Here is a 13994-nt window from a genome sequence, read left to right as displayed (position 1 = left end):
GTGTCTCTATGGAGTCCGTATGGGGTCTTTATGGTGCCTCTTTGGTATCTCTATGGAATCTCTATGGTGTCTCTATGGTGTCTCTATGGAGTCTCTATGGGGTCTCGATGGGGTCTTTATGGTGTCTCTATGGTATCTCTCTATGGTGTCTCTATGGTATCTCTATGTTATCCCTACGGTGTCTCTATGGTGCCTCTATGGCATCTCTATGGTGTGTCTCTGGTGTCTCTATTGTATCTCTATGGTGTCTCTCTGGTATCTCTCTATGGTGTCTCTATGGTATCTCTCTATGATGTCTCTATGGCATCTCTATGGTGTCTCTATGGTATTTCTATGGTGTCTGTATGGTATGTCTAATGTGTCTCTATGGTGCCTCTATGCTATCTCTATGGTGCCTCTATGGTGCCTCTATGGTGTATCTATGGTATCTCTATGGTGTCTCTATGGTGTCACTATGGTATCTCTATGGTGTTTCTATGGTATCTCTCTATGATGTCTCTACGGTATCTCTATGGTGTCTCTATTGTGTCTCCATGTTGTCTCTATGGTGTCTCTATGGTGTCTGTATGGTGTCTCTATGTTATCTCTTTGGTATCTCTATGGTGTCTCTGTGTGTATCTGTATGGTGTCTCTGTGGTGTCTCTATGGGGTCTCTATGGTGTCTCTATGGGGCCTATATAGTGTCTCTATGGCGCCTCTATGGGGCCTCTATGGTATCTCTAAGTGTCTCTATTGTGTCTCTACGGTATCTCTATTGTGTCTCTATGGTGTCTCTATGGTGTCACTATGGTATCTCTATGGTGCCTCTATGCTGTCTCTATGGTGCCTCTCTGGTGTCCCTATGGTGCCTCTATGGTGCCTCTATTTTGTCTCTATGGTATCTCTATGGTGTCTCTATGGTGTCTCTCTATTGTCTCTATGGGGTGTCTATGGTATCTCTATGGAGTCTCTATAGTGCCTCTATGGTGCATCTATTGTGTCTCTATGGTGTCTCTAAGGTATGTCTAATGTGTCTCTATGGTGCCTCTATGCTATCTCTATGGTGCTTCCATGGTGTCTCTATGGTGCCTCTATGGTATCTCTATGGTGTCTGTATGGTGCATCTCTGGTGTCTCTATGGGGTGTCTATTGTATCTCTATGGTGTCTCTATGGTGTCATTATTGGATATCTATGGTGTCTTGTCATGGTTTGAGCATGTTTTGAGGGTGTTTTTGTTCAAGGTTTTTCCAGCCAGGTGGAGGAGGGGTGGCCGGGAGGAAGGAGAGACAGGACACCTGACCCAGGCTAGCTAATGAGGTATTCCATACCATAGCACGTGATGCCCAGGATGCAACTGGGAGAGAGAGAGGAGGAGGGATGGAGCTCGAGGGGAAAATGGAGGAGGGAGCATGCGGTGCTCGGCCGGGTAGGATGGAGTGAGTTATGGGTTGGTGGCTGGTGGGTGTTGTATTCTTTTCACTTGTTATTGGCTGTATCATTATTATTGTGTTAGGCCTTAGCTATTAAACCGTTCTTATCTCAATCCGTGGGGGCTACATTCTTTGGATTCTCTTTCCTAACTCTCTGGGTGTTGGGGGCTTGGTTTAAACCACGACATTTTTGGCGCCCAACGTGGGGCCCGAGGGTTTGAGATAAGAACAGATCTGAGCGGATTTATGGTCTCTTGTCACAATGCTGATTTATTGGCTCTTAGAGGTTTTTCTCTGGATCTCGTAGTTTCGGGATTTTGCTGGGTACTTTGTGTATGGATTGGATGTGTTTGTGTTTGTCGATCATGGGGCTTGGGCTAGGTTTCTTGTTTCACTGTACTTTGTGTCAGAGGCTTGTAATACAGTGGGGCTCCGGCAGCAGGGGGGGATGGACGTGGCCGTGGACTCGGACTTGTACCAGGCCGTCCCGCTGCTCTTCGCCGTACTTGTCCTTGTCCTCGCCTTCATCTGCGTGAGGCTGCATGAAGCCAGGAAGGAGCGGCCCCGGGAGCTGCCGGCAGCTGAGGCTGCCAGGGAGAGCGGCACGGGGAGCCAAACGGCTGTGGCAGAGCAGTGGGAGCAGGCGGGGGAGGAGCGGAGCTGGGCGGTAGCTGAGCAGCAGGACCAGGCAGCGGGGGAGGTGAGTCCCGCGGCCGTTCCCGACCCCCCGACGGCCGAGAGTGTCCCCCGGAAGTCGCCCGCCGACCCCCAGCAGGATGCAGGAGACCACGCAGCACTTCCCAGCAAGGCAGTGGAGGAAGATCCGGACTCAGGAGAAGAGAAGCTGATAGTGGGAGAACTGGCAAGCACGGCAGCTACATCAGCCCCAGTGACAAGTGCAGCAGCAGCACCTGAGAGTTCTGACGGTTATGAATTACTTTTGGGTGCCCTTGGGACCTGCCTGCTGATTGTGATAGGGATCAGCATGGTGGCACACACACAGAGTGTGTTCTACCCACGGCCATTTTGTCTGATCCCAAAAGTTAAGCAGAGTCAGGTTTGGGTCTTGTCTAGGGTTAGACAAGGATATAGGAGCACCAGGAGACTGTTGCCAAGGCTGGACAGTCATGAGTGGCAGGGCATGTGGGACAGTATGGCCAGGTATCTAATCCACTGGGCCCCTCCAGTGCTTTGGAAGCATTGGAAGTGGAAGGCAGCTGTATGGAGTCCCCAGCAGCAAGGTGTAGAACTGCTGAAGGGGACGGTGAATGATTTTGAGCCTGGTGGGCCCAGATACTTCAGGCTATCAGTCCAGAGATGCAACATAGAGATGTCTCATGATCGAGGGGTGGACTTAAGAGTGAGGGTGTATTGAAAATGTGGGATCTGGTCATGACGTGAATGGTACGGAATAAGGGGTGGATAATGTCATGGTTTGAGCATGTTTTGAGGGTGTTTTTGTTCAAGGTTTTTTCCAGCCAGGTGGAGGAAGGGAGTCCGGGAGGAAGGAGAGACAGGACACCTGACCCAGGCTAGGCAATGAGGTATTCCATACCATAGCACGTGATTCCCAGGATGCATACTGGGAGAGAGAGGGCTGGAGAGAAAAATGGAGGAAGGAGCATGCTGTGCTCAGCCGGGCAGGGTGGGGTGAGTTATGGGTCGGTGGCTGGTGGGGTGTTGTATGCTTTTCGCTTGTTATTGGCTGTATCATTATTATTTGTAGTAGTAAATGGCAGTAGGGGTTTTGTGTTATGCCTTAGCAATTAAACCGTTCTTATCTCAATCCGTGGGGGCTACATTCTTTGGATTCTCCTTCCTAACTCTCCGGGAGTTGGGGGACTTGGTTTAAACCACGACACCTTGGCACAACTAACTCGGCTCAGAGAGGTTGGATGGATTTAACTGTTTGATTAATTCATTGATTGATTGTTTTCCCTCTCACCTGTACCAGCAGGAGCACCGTCTGTGTCACCCCCAGGACAAGCAGAAGACAGCAGTACAAACTCGTGTCAGCAGCCTCTTTGCAGGCACCAGGAACGTTCCAGTGGTACCACTTTTCACTCTGGGGCCCAGGAGGAGACACACACCAACTGTGTCAGGCACAGAAGAGGAGAACACAATGTGTACCACCCATGTCCTAACAGAATTCAAAGCTCTACAGGGTCTTGATTATTAACTCCCCTCTCTGGAACTTTCCCCCATTGCGAGTGAAATTCTCAGGAAAATAAAGGCCAAGTAATAAACACAACAGGGAAGAAATTTTTTTTTTCCCCTTTTCCATCACGAAATGGACTCATTGCTCTCTCCTATTCCTAAGAGGTTTGAGAAAGCCTTGCCAACAAATGAAAAGCCCAGAAGCCTTCAAATGCCTGGTTGCAGTTAAGCCTGCTGAGGGGAATCAAGAGCCTTAATCCAGACACCCTTGTCCAAAAATGAAGTTCCACAAGGTAAAACTCAGGTTTCACAGCCAGGGCTGCTCCAAAACAATGGGCCTCCAAGTTCAGTTTCTTAGCAAACCTCTGCAACTATACGGAAGGAAAAGGACAGAAAGAAGGTCATAAAAATCCAAAGTATTTCTACAGTATACACATTTGTTCCTAACATGCACTTTGTCACCCAAACTGCTTTGCTAAGAGAGCTCCTATGCCTGTTTCCAGCTACTGGCAGCACCCGAAGTCAAAAGCTTCCTGCAATGTCATGGTGCTCAGTGGGTTCAAACAACTTGAAGATGTCATCCTTCAGCTCACCAGCATTTGCTCCTGTGTTATCAAAACCAGGCCTAGGAGAGAACAGAGACTGAAGCTCTCAGTCAACTGAGTGAGGTTTTTTCAGCTGTACTCTGTGGCAACACCTGGAGACAAGGCACGGGCACACACTCCTTACCTGAGCACTTGTGTAGCAGGGAGAAGAGATAAGCCTATCTGCTGGGCTTTTACCAATGTGCTTCCTGTGGAAAGTAAGAGAAGGCAGGAAGAATGTAAGTGAAAGTTGTGCAGAACAAGGACTGTGCTGGAACAGAATCCAGAGCAAAATTTGCTTCCAGTCACTGAGTGAATGCTTTGACCAAAGGGTGGGAAAAAAAGGTCAAGCAGCAGAAGAGCAGATGAGCCTGCTTTCAAGAAACAAATGCAAGAGCAGCACCTCAGAGCAAACAGGCTGGGACAGGAAAACAATTGTCTTTTCTTCCCACCCATCTCAGGAATATCTACATAGAAGTGTCATTAGTTTCTCTTGAGAGTCCAAAACACCATCAATAGCCTACGCATCTGCACTTGGAAACACAGCATACTCACCTGGACGTTCCAAGTCATTCTACTTCTGTGGAGACCCACGGAAGCTGAGTCGATCCTGCTGGAAATCACTGCTGCTGGACATGAGCAACTCTTCACAGCCCTCTTATGTATTACACTGAAAGTCAAATTTGATGGAGAGGTAGATAGCACCAGGAATGTGAACTTTATCCTGAGAAATAAACACATGATCTTTGCATCCTGCAATATTATTTTACCAAAGAGCTGTTTCACTTTCACCACACCAACAACAAATCCCCCCAAAACCAAACAACCCTCTGTAATATTTTTATCCAGAGCTAATTTAACAATGGCCTATTGTTTGCATTAGCTCTTAAGCATGTAAAATTAATGGCTAGGGTTTTATTAGAAGTGGTAATTGTTGCTGATACTGATCTCCACTGCCACAACCTAAAGGTTTCTATGCATTTTGAACAACAAAAATCAGAAGAGTCAGAGCTGCAGATAAATGACAAACCCCAAGGCTGCCCAGAGGCAACAATTACTCACTAAACTGTATTAGGAAAAGGCTTTCAAACAATATCAAGAGAAGAAAATAAGAATTGTTTGTGTCAGGATAAGATAGCTTAAAATGAGAAGACAAGAAAAATGAGACTCCACTCCCAGCTTTCATCTGACAGCACAAGGAAGTAACAGGCAAATGGAAATGAACCTTGGGTTGAAAGGGTAGAAATATTTGTTCATTAAGGCCCTGAGACCATTTAAGAATATGATCTGCTGCAAACACACACACAGCAAAACCACTGAAGTTATGCACTTATCACATGATTGAAGGAGATTAAATAAATGTGACTTATTGAACCTATTTCTTTACAGGGCAAGGCCCCACTCATCCAGCAGCAGCCCTTCCAAAAGCAAGGCTGAATGGGTATTTCACAGGGGCTTCAAGCACAAAGTCCCACAGGTAAACACATGGATCACTGACATTTCTGCTCCAACCACCTTGATGGTTTAGAACTCTTCAAGCCATGCAAATGCACTGTACTACACTGCAGGTCTAACTTACCTCAAACTTGCTATTGTTGTTAGAAGGATGTTTAGATTAATGCCTCTGCACTGCCATTCCGGGTTCTTCCATGAACTGGCAAGCTGGCAGTGCCATTGTCCCTAGCATGCTCTCACTGCACCCATGCACCACCTGCTGCAGAATCTGGGAAGAAGCAACACGTCATGTAAATACAATCTGCTATCAAAACTATTACAAACTTATACACCGATGACTGACAGGAGGCATTTCTAGCCACACAACATTTTGCAAGTGCAAGAAACAAGACATCACAAATGATGTCTACAAGTGTTATTTCCATAAGTGCAGAAGATTTTTCTTTGCCCTCTGTTCCAGATCTTTCAGTTCTTATCTAATGGAAATGTGACAGCTGTTAGCTCCATCTCTTTCCACAAATGCCAGGGACAAGGATTACCCATAAAGCAGTTAACAGTAAACTAAAGCTGTAAACAAGGAAGATAAACAACTAAATACTAAAGACACCTTTACCTTCTGTTACTTACACGTTTTGATTTTAATAAAATATGTTCTGTTTTAGCTTTCAAAAGGTACAACCTCACATACAAGGAAGCCATCAGTTAGTGGCTACAGTGTTTGAAAGCACTAGACACGAGCTGTGTCTTTAAGACTACAAAGAAATGCCATTTAGTCTATCGGGACACACTAAAGGATAATTAAGAACAACCTCAATCTCCACTTTCTCTTATTTTTCAGAGCTTTTGTGTGCTTTTGAATTAGGATTCCTGCTGCTCAAGGCCCTTTATTATCGTAACCTATGACATCTCTTCACGTGCACTTTCCTAGCTCTTCTTATAAAATGGGATACTAGCTCAGACCAAACGTTCACCTCCACATCAGTCAAAGAAATAAAATTCTTGGGAAAAAAAAGAGTTTACTAAGCAAAGGCAGTATGTAGCACAGCTCCCTGAATGTCTTCTTTGCCTCCATGCACTTGCAGAACTGCCTAACACAAAGGTTTCTCTATTTAATACACCCAACATATTGTTATTCTATCAGTTCATCCTGATTTATTCTGAACCTGCAGAAACACCCTGTGGCAACAACGTCAATGACATACTCTGTCAAGAACCAGTTCTTTGGGTTTGTTTTGCACCCACCACTTATTACCTGCATCCCACACTCCTTTGTTTTCTTACTGGGAGGGCCAGTGAATAATAGTTGCTGTTAACTTTTGTATGCTGCTTATTGCTTTAAAACTACAGAGAAAGAGGAACAGACTTTTTCATTCCTCCTTCTCCCTCAAGGTCAAATGGGGCAAAGATCCAGGATGAAGAAAACAAGTTGGTTCCTCCTACTGAAGTTATTCCATGGCTAAAATAACCCCTGCCACTCTTTTCCAGACTTCTTCCAGTTGTACTGCCTTTCCATCTCCTTTAAGCGAGACGAGGGAGTCAAGTGACATGCTGCACTCCAGCTGAGAGCACACTATTGGTTTGGTGGCATACCAGTGCCTTCTGTTTTATCTTGAATTCCTGCTTTGAAGATTACCAGCACCTCATTTGCTTCAGCTGCTCTTGAAGCATTGAGCTGACGCTTTCAGGACATTCCATTATCATTCCAAGATCACTTCAACCACGGTAAGAGTCAGCTCATCAGTGGAGTAGCAGGTATTACAATATACACATTGAGATCTGCAGCTTTCAGTCCTATTGCTGCCGGCCCTGATCAAGAGTCCCTCCCCAGCATCCCGGTAGGCCCCCTTCAGATACTGGAAGGCTGCTATGAGGTCTCCACGCAGCCTTCCCTTCTCCAGGCTGAACAGCCCCAACTTTCTCAGCCTGTCTTTGTACAGCAGCTGCTCCATCCCCCTTAGCATCCTCATGGCCCTCCTCTGGATTTGCTCCAACAGCTCTACGTCCTTCTGGTGAGGACACCAGAACTCTACCCAGTGCTCCAAGTGGGGGTCTCATGAGAGCAGAGTGGAGGAGCAGGATCACCTCCCTTGACCTGGTCATGCTGGTGGTGATACAGCCCAGGACACAGAGGGTTTCTGGGCTCAAGCCCATGCTGAAGCCAGCTCATGTTCTGACCCCCAGGCCCTTCTCCTCGGGCTGCTCTGAATCACTTCTCCCTGCAGCCTGTAGCTGTGCTTGGGATTGCCCTGACCCAGGGGCAGGAGCTGCACTCGGCTTTGATGAACTTCAGGAGGTTGGTCTCCTCTCCAGCATGTCCAGGTCCCTCTGGATGCCATCCCTTCCCTCCAGCACGCTGACTGCACCACACAGCTCGGTGTCGTCAGCAAACCTGCTGAGGGTGCTCGAGCCCACTGTCTGTGTCACTGACAAAGATGTTGAACAGGGTCTGCCCCAACACCGACCCCTGAGAGACACCATTTCTCACTGGTCTCCAGTTGGACATAGAGCCACTGACCGCAGCTCTCTGCGTGCAGTCATCCAGCCAATTCCTTGTCCACCGGGTGTCCATCCAGCAAATTCACGTCTCTCCCATTTAGAGACAAGGACGTCGTGTGGGAGGATGTTAAATGACATTTATTTGCTCCAGAGAGCACGAACGTGGCAGGAAGGGCCGGGGGCAGCTTGCAGGGGGAGGGCAGGCCCCGGAGGTGGTAGATCCAGGAGCCCCCAGGGCAGGAGACCACCAGCCTGCTGGTGACAGGAGCCGGGCCGCCCGCGAAGGAGACGGTGATGGTGGTGCTGCTCTTGGCGCGCAGCACCTCGGGGGCCCTGACGGTGAAGCCCGGGTGCTTCACTGCGTATTGGAACGCCGTGGCCTTCCGGAAGACGTTCCTGAAGGAGATGGAGGTGGTGCCGCCGGCTGGGATGAGGAAGGGGCCCTGGGCTTCAGGGGGCAGCGCAAGGCCGATGAGTGGGATGCAGTACTGCCCACCCAATGCAGAGCTGAGCTGCAGCGTGGCCTTGGCTTCGCCCAGGTGGCAGGGCTCAAAGGTCACTTCCACGCTCAGGTCCGAGCCCCCAGCACTGGCAGGTGCCGCACTGATGGATTTTGCCGTCTGGAAGTCAGCACAGTCGGTCTGTGCAGGGGAGACAAGAGACCATGGGGGGTGGGTCACAACAGCAGAGCCAGCACCTCGGGAAGAACACGATGGTGCCCTGGCCCTGGCCTGGCCCACCCACACCACACTCCTGGTGAGTGCCTGCGGGGAATGGGCACGAGAACTGTGCAAACATGCCCAGCAGGGACAACCCTGCACCCAAGCCCCAAGACGCCCGACTGCCAGACCTGGGCTGCAAGGGGGAAGCAAGCCCAGGCACCGTGGCACCTGCAAAAGCAGCTCCAACCAGGGCAGCAGACACGGGCCCGCAAGGGAGGACAGTGCAGATGGTGACAAGCCCACACCAGTGGGAAGACCCCTGGGCTCACATGGCCACCCTGGCTCTGCCACGCCAAGCCAGAGGCACTTGGAGCCCTTGGTGGAGAGGGCTGGTGCTGGCCAGAGGAGCTGCCTCCCAGCCAGAGCCCCGGCAGCCGCGCTCACCTGTACGAGGTACTCGGTCTTCTGCTGGGCAAAATGCCGTATTTTGGTGGTGATGGTCTGACGGGAGCCCAGCCTGGTGCGGAAATACACGGGCTTCTCTGGCCTGCTCCAGGTGGCTTTCAGCTGCAGGGTGTAAAACAGAGAGCCCAAGTCGCTGCTCTGGAGCACCAGCTGCCCGCTGCTCTCACCCGTCTGCAGGGGCTGATACTCCAAGACAAGATCCGCCTGGGAGGAAGGAAGGAAAAAGCCACTTTGTCAGGCAGAGGCAGGGAACACGTGTGCCTGACAAGGGGCAACTGGTCCCTGCTGTGCTCAGGCAGTGCCAGAAGGCTGGGCTGCCTTCCCCGCTCTGACTCCCCTCTCTCGGGCACAGCCTTGCTCCTTCTGTTCCCATGGCACGGGTGCTGCAGTGCAGAGCCAGGACAGCTGAGCTGCTCACTGGAGGAGCAGCACCTTGAACAGGGGAGAAAGGCAATGACAGGGCTCAGGAATTCTGGCAATCCTGCCCAGCAGTTTCTCTCTGGGATACCCCAGCACCAGCAAGTCTGTGCTCACAAGTGTCCTTCAGTTCCTGCCCTGGGAGAGATGTGGTGCAGATGCTGGGGTCCAGGGGCCCATCCTGTCCCTGCTGCGTTACCTCTTTGGGGCCAGGGGCCTCCACGCAGGATCCTGCCAGTGTAAGCCGCAGCGCCTCACTGCCCTGGATGAAGCACCGCAGCCCCTCGTACTGGACAGCCTGGCTCAGCTTCGAGGGGCGGAAGGTCACAACCAAGGGCACATCCATCCCTGGGCTGATGTAACCCTTTGTGGGGCTGATGGAAAAGTCTGGCTTGAAGCTCTCCACGTCCCACATAAACCTTGCCGAGGAAAGCACAAGGACAGGAAAGGATTAGCCACGGGGAGCTGTGAAGGCAGTGTAAGCCTCAGTGTGAGGCTGCAAGTCTCTTGTGGGCTTTCCCACCACATCTCAGGCCTGACCCTGAGCCACCTGGCAATAAGGCTTCAGGCTGGGCAGGACCTACTGCTTTACCTGACTCTCGTGTCGCCCGCGTTCCGCATGACGACGCGCCGGCACGTGTAGCTCTGCTGCACCACGGCTCCAAAGCTGAGCTGGTCCTGGTCCAGGCTCACGAGGCTGCCCCTGGCAGGAGCCCCGCACCACACAGAGGGAGCGCACCAGCCCGCGGCACTCCAGCAGCACTTCCCCGCTGAACGGCTGCATGCGGCGCTTCGGGGAGAAGGTCACCTCCACTTTGCAGGTGTCTCCTCTGCCCTTCAGCTTTAGATCCTTGCTGGGCTTCAAGCACAGAACCTACCCGAAGAAACGAGTGGAGACTATTTCATCTGGCAAGCGAACTGTGGAGCCTCCCTCACCACACTCAGGGAAGAGGCTTCCAATTCCTCTTCTGTCCCCACCAGCACTGCCCCAGTCCCACTCATTCCCTCCTAGGCATTCCTAGGGAATACCAAAGGTGTTTTCTACCATGTGTCCACCTGGTCACGGCGAGGTCAACTCTGTCTTCTAAAGCTTTCACATACGTTCCAACAGAGCTGCAACTCTCCCGCTTTCAAGATTCACCTCCCTCACCTTTCCAGATCTAAAACACATGGCTGCATCCTGATGGATGTGTCTAAAACAGGCTAGAGGAATTGTGCTGCCTTCTCACTTCTGGCTCTCGGGGAGTCCTGGCACCCAGCTCAGCTGAAGCATTCGCACTGCAGGCATCTGCTGCCAGAGCAGTGCCAGCAGGGAGGACAGGGCAGGCACAGGCAGCCAGGGCAGCCCACACCTGAGTCATTACCTACTAGCTCCCACCCACAGCAGCTCAGCGCTCCCTGCAGGCACACCAAAATGCTCTGCAGAGAAGGAACGGGCCTTACCCCAGCTTCCTGCAACTCTGGCACGGTGGACGTGACCCTCAGCTTAAAGGTGAGAGGGGCTGCACTCTTGTTGGCTACAGTGACCATCTTCTTCACCGTCTGTCCAATGCAGACGTTTCCCAGCTTCACCACCTTTCCTGGTGGATCCACAACGTCAACCTGAGGCGGTAGGGATTGATATCAAGCCAAAGGAAAGAAGGAGAAAAGGCTTTTGTGGCAGAAACCCAAACCATGGGAGGCTGGGGAAGAGAGGAAGAAATGAGAAAACCATGCCGGTTGCCACCTGGAGTAGCCTTTAGATTTCATCTCACCTTCATCTTTATGCCCCTTCCTTGGGCCTCAGCATTCAGCTTCTCTCCCGGGGAACATGGAGGCAGCAACAAGCTGTTGGGGCTGTTGTCATCTTTCGGTGTCCGTAGGGGCTGTGCACAGAGGGAAGAGAAACCATAGACAGGATGAGTTTCTTGACCTTCCCCATGTGAGCAGGCTCCCCAGCCGAGCCATCCCCTCCCACATTGTGCACAGAAAGCTCCTCCGTGAAGCCCCAGCTGACAGCACCTCCAAGTCAACAATCGCCCAGGGTCAGGGGTCTTGTCAGCACCTCCAAGCTGAACCCAAAACAGGTATTTACTTAGAGCAGGGGCTACAGCATCTGCGTGGCTCTCAGGAACTGCAGCGAGTCCTGCTGTGGAGCATAACTGGACAGTTGGCTCCCAGGTGGATCTAAAATGGGCTCTCAGAGGTTTTCACCTGGGCATGGGGGAGCGCAACGCTCATGAGAAAGGTTCTGCTTCCTCAGACACAGTCCTGGCACTGCAGCACCAGGCAAACATCAGCTGTGTGCAAGAGGCACCTGAGCTCTCACTGGACACAAATAAGGATCATCTTCTCTGCTCAGTGCTTGCCTCTGGTCAAAGCCAGACACGAGACGCTGAAATCTCCACGAGCAATTGAGATCCCTGGGACTGTCCCCAGGCATGGAAGCACTTGTGTCCATGGGTTCCAGCTGGTGTCAGGCTTCCAGCTGAGGGCAGCACCTCAAAGCCACAGGGCACAGACTTCATCTCCTCCAGCAGCTTCTGATGCTCACTCCCTGGCAGATGTTTGTCCACCTGCGCACACAAACCAGTGGCGTGAGGTCTCCTTGGTCTGTGAGGACAGACCCTCAGTTCCTGCAGTGCTCCGAGATGCTGGCACGGTGCAGGGAGCACCTTCATCCCACCCAGACGTGGCCACCACTGCCTAGAACTGGAGGGCAAACATGCTGGCAGGGCAGGCAGATGGGGAGGCAGTGTCCTCAGAGGAGGAGGAATGGGTGAAGACGGCAGAGAAGTGAAGCATCAGCTAGTGAACAGGCCCAGGTGAACCAGCCTTGCTCTGTACCCTCAAAAGCTTCCTCAAGCGAGCTGCAGCCCAAGTGCTCAGGCAGCCAGAGGGGCACAAAAGGCAGGAAAGGCAAAGAGAACCCAACCGAGAGGTTGTGTGTTACACGTTGTCTGTGCTTTACCTCCTGAACAGGATCAGTCATGCTGATGGACCATTTACAGGGGACCTGGAACGTGTTGTGGAGCTGGATGGTTTCTTCCTGGCACTGCCCACACTGGACAGTGCAGAACTCCAGCCTGTCCCTGGACACGCAGAGGGATGGCTCAGCCACCATGGCACGGAGGCGGACCTGGAATGTGGGGCCTCCTCTGACCTAGAGAAGGACAGAGCATCCAGTTGAGAGCCCACCCGACACTCGCTGCTGTGCCCAACCTGCTGCCTGCCCCAGAACCTGGAGTACCTTGATGGGCAGGAGCACATCCACTTTTCCCAGGGGCAGGTTGGCACTTTGTGGGTCGAAGCACACTTCAAATGTCTTGCTCTCACAGGAGGGCAGGCGCTTCACATGCTCCAGGCACACGCTGAAGCCTGAACACAGCAAAATAAAGCAGCTGAGATACGCAAGCAACAGGAAATGGCTCAGAAGCACGGTAAGGACACAGGGATGTCCTGGCTGGCAGCTCTGGGAAAGACCCCTTTGCATCTCCAGAGAAGCTGCTCTTCTCGTCTATAATGCCAAAATGGGGCTTTACAGGGTCATAATGGGGCTCTATGTGGTCATAATTGGGGTATAATGGGGCTCTATGAGGCAACAATGGGGCTTTATGGGGTAATAATGGGGCTCTATGTACCCACTAATACAGCAGCTATTGGTGATGTGTCCGATCTTAATACAGCCACTGGTTGTGTATGGATCCAAGTATAATACACTGAGCTATTGTAAGCAGAGACTAACATGGTAATTCCAGCTTAGCCAATAGCTATGTGTAGATAGGCACAAGCCAATGTAACCAATGAAAGTGTTTAGGAGCACGTGGGGTATCAATAACTATATCAATACAGGTGATCGTGATCAATAAAGCAAGATCTGTAACTCATACTGAGCTCGTTTCTGACTTAGGCTGAGTCTTCTCCAACAAGAGAAATGGAAACACTCAAGGCACATGAGAAGATGCTTTTGGGGTCGTAGAATAGGGACCCCTAATAATAGGGTCTGGCCTAAGCAGTGTGCTTGTTGTAACCAGTAAGGGCACTGGGAAAGGAGGAGGGACACGTCCCACACCTTGTCAGAGATAGAATAGGGGGGACCAGAGGGTCGAACCCACAACCCCCTGGTTATAATGATGGGGAAAGGAGACACAAACAGAGCATTTCCAGTCTATTTCCAGTCCCATCTCCAGTCCATTTCCAGTACATTTCCAGTCCATTTCCAGTACATTTCCAGTACATTTCCAGCATTCCCAGTAGACACCAGAGCTACGTTTGCTGTGTTAAATCAATGAGCTTTGACTGACAATGACTCTTTAAGTGGCATTGGGGTGACAGAAGGTTCCATACATGCAACCTTGCGCCATACAAT

The 13994-nt window shown here is 51.2% G+C and overlaps 1 long non-coding RNA gene across 2 annotated transcripts; it reads right to left on the bottom strand.

Annotated features, from left to right (window-relative positions):
- Nucleotides 1-3654: 3654 nt before the first annotated feature.
- LOC117437037 (uncharacterized) lies at nt 3655-7469 on the bottom strand. 2 transcript variants are annotated; one of them, XR_004550339.1, is made up of 5 exons: nt 6859-7469; nt 5731-5874; nt 4707-4875; nt 4297-4360; nt 3655-4209 (listed from the first exon to the last, which is right to left on the bottom strand). It is a non-coding gene; the product is annotated as an uncharacterized lncRNA (long non-coding RNA). The 2 variants fall into 2 exon arrangements; XR_004550338.1 differs by having other exon boundaries at nt 3655-4192.
- Nucleotides 7470-13994: the final 6525 nt, after the last annotated feature.

This window comes from Melopsittacus undulatus, chromosome 16 (genome assembly GCF_012275295.1).
Source record: "Melopsittacus undulatus isolate bMelUnd1 chromosome 16, bMelUnd1.mat.Z, whole genome shotgun sequence".
NCBI lineage: Eukaryota > Metazoa > Chordata > Aves > Psittaciformes > Psittaculidae > Melopsittacus > Melopsittacus undulatus.
The sequence above is the reverse complement of the archived record's forward strand: the minus strand, read 5'-3'. Positions and strand labels throughout refer to the sequence as shown.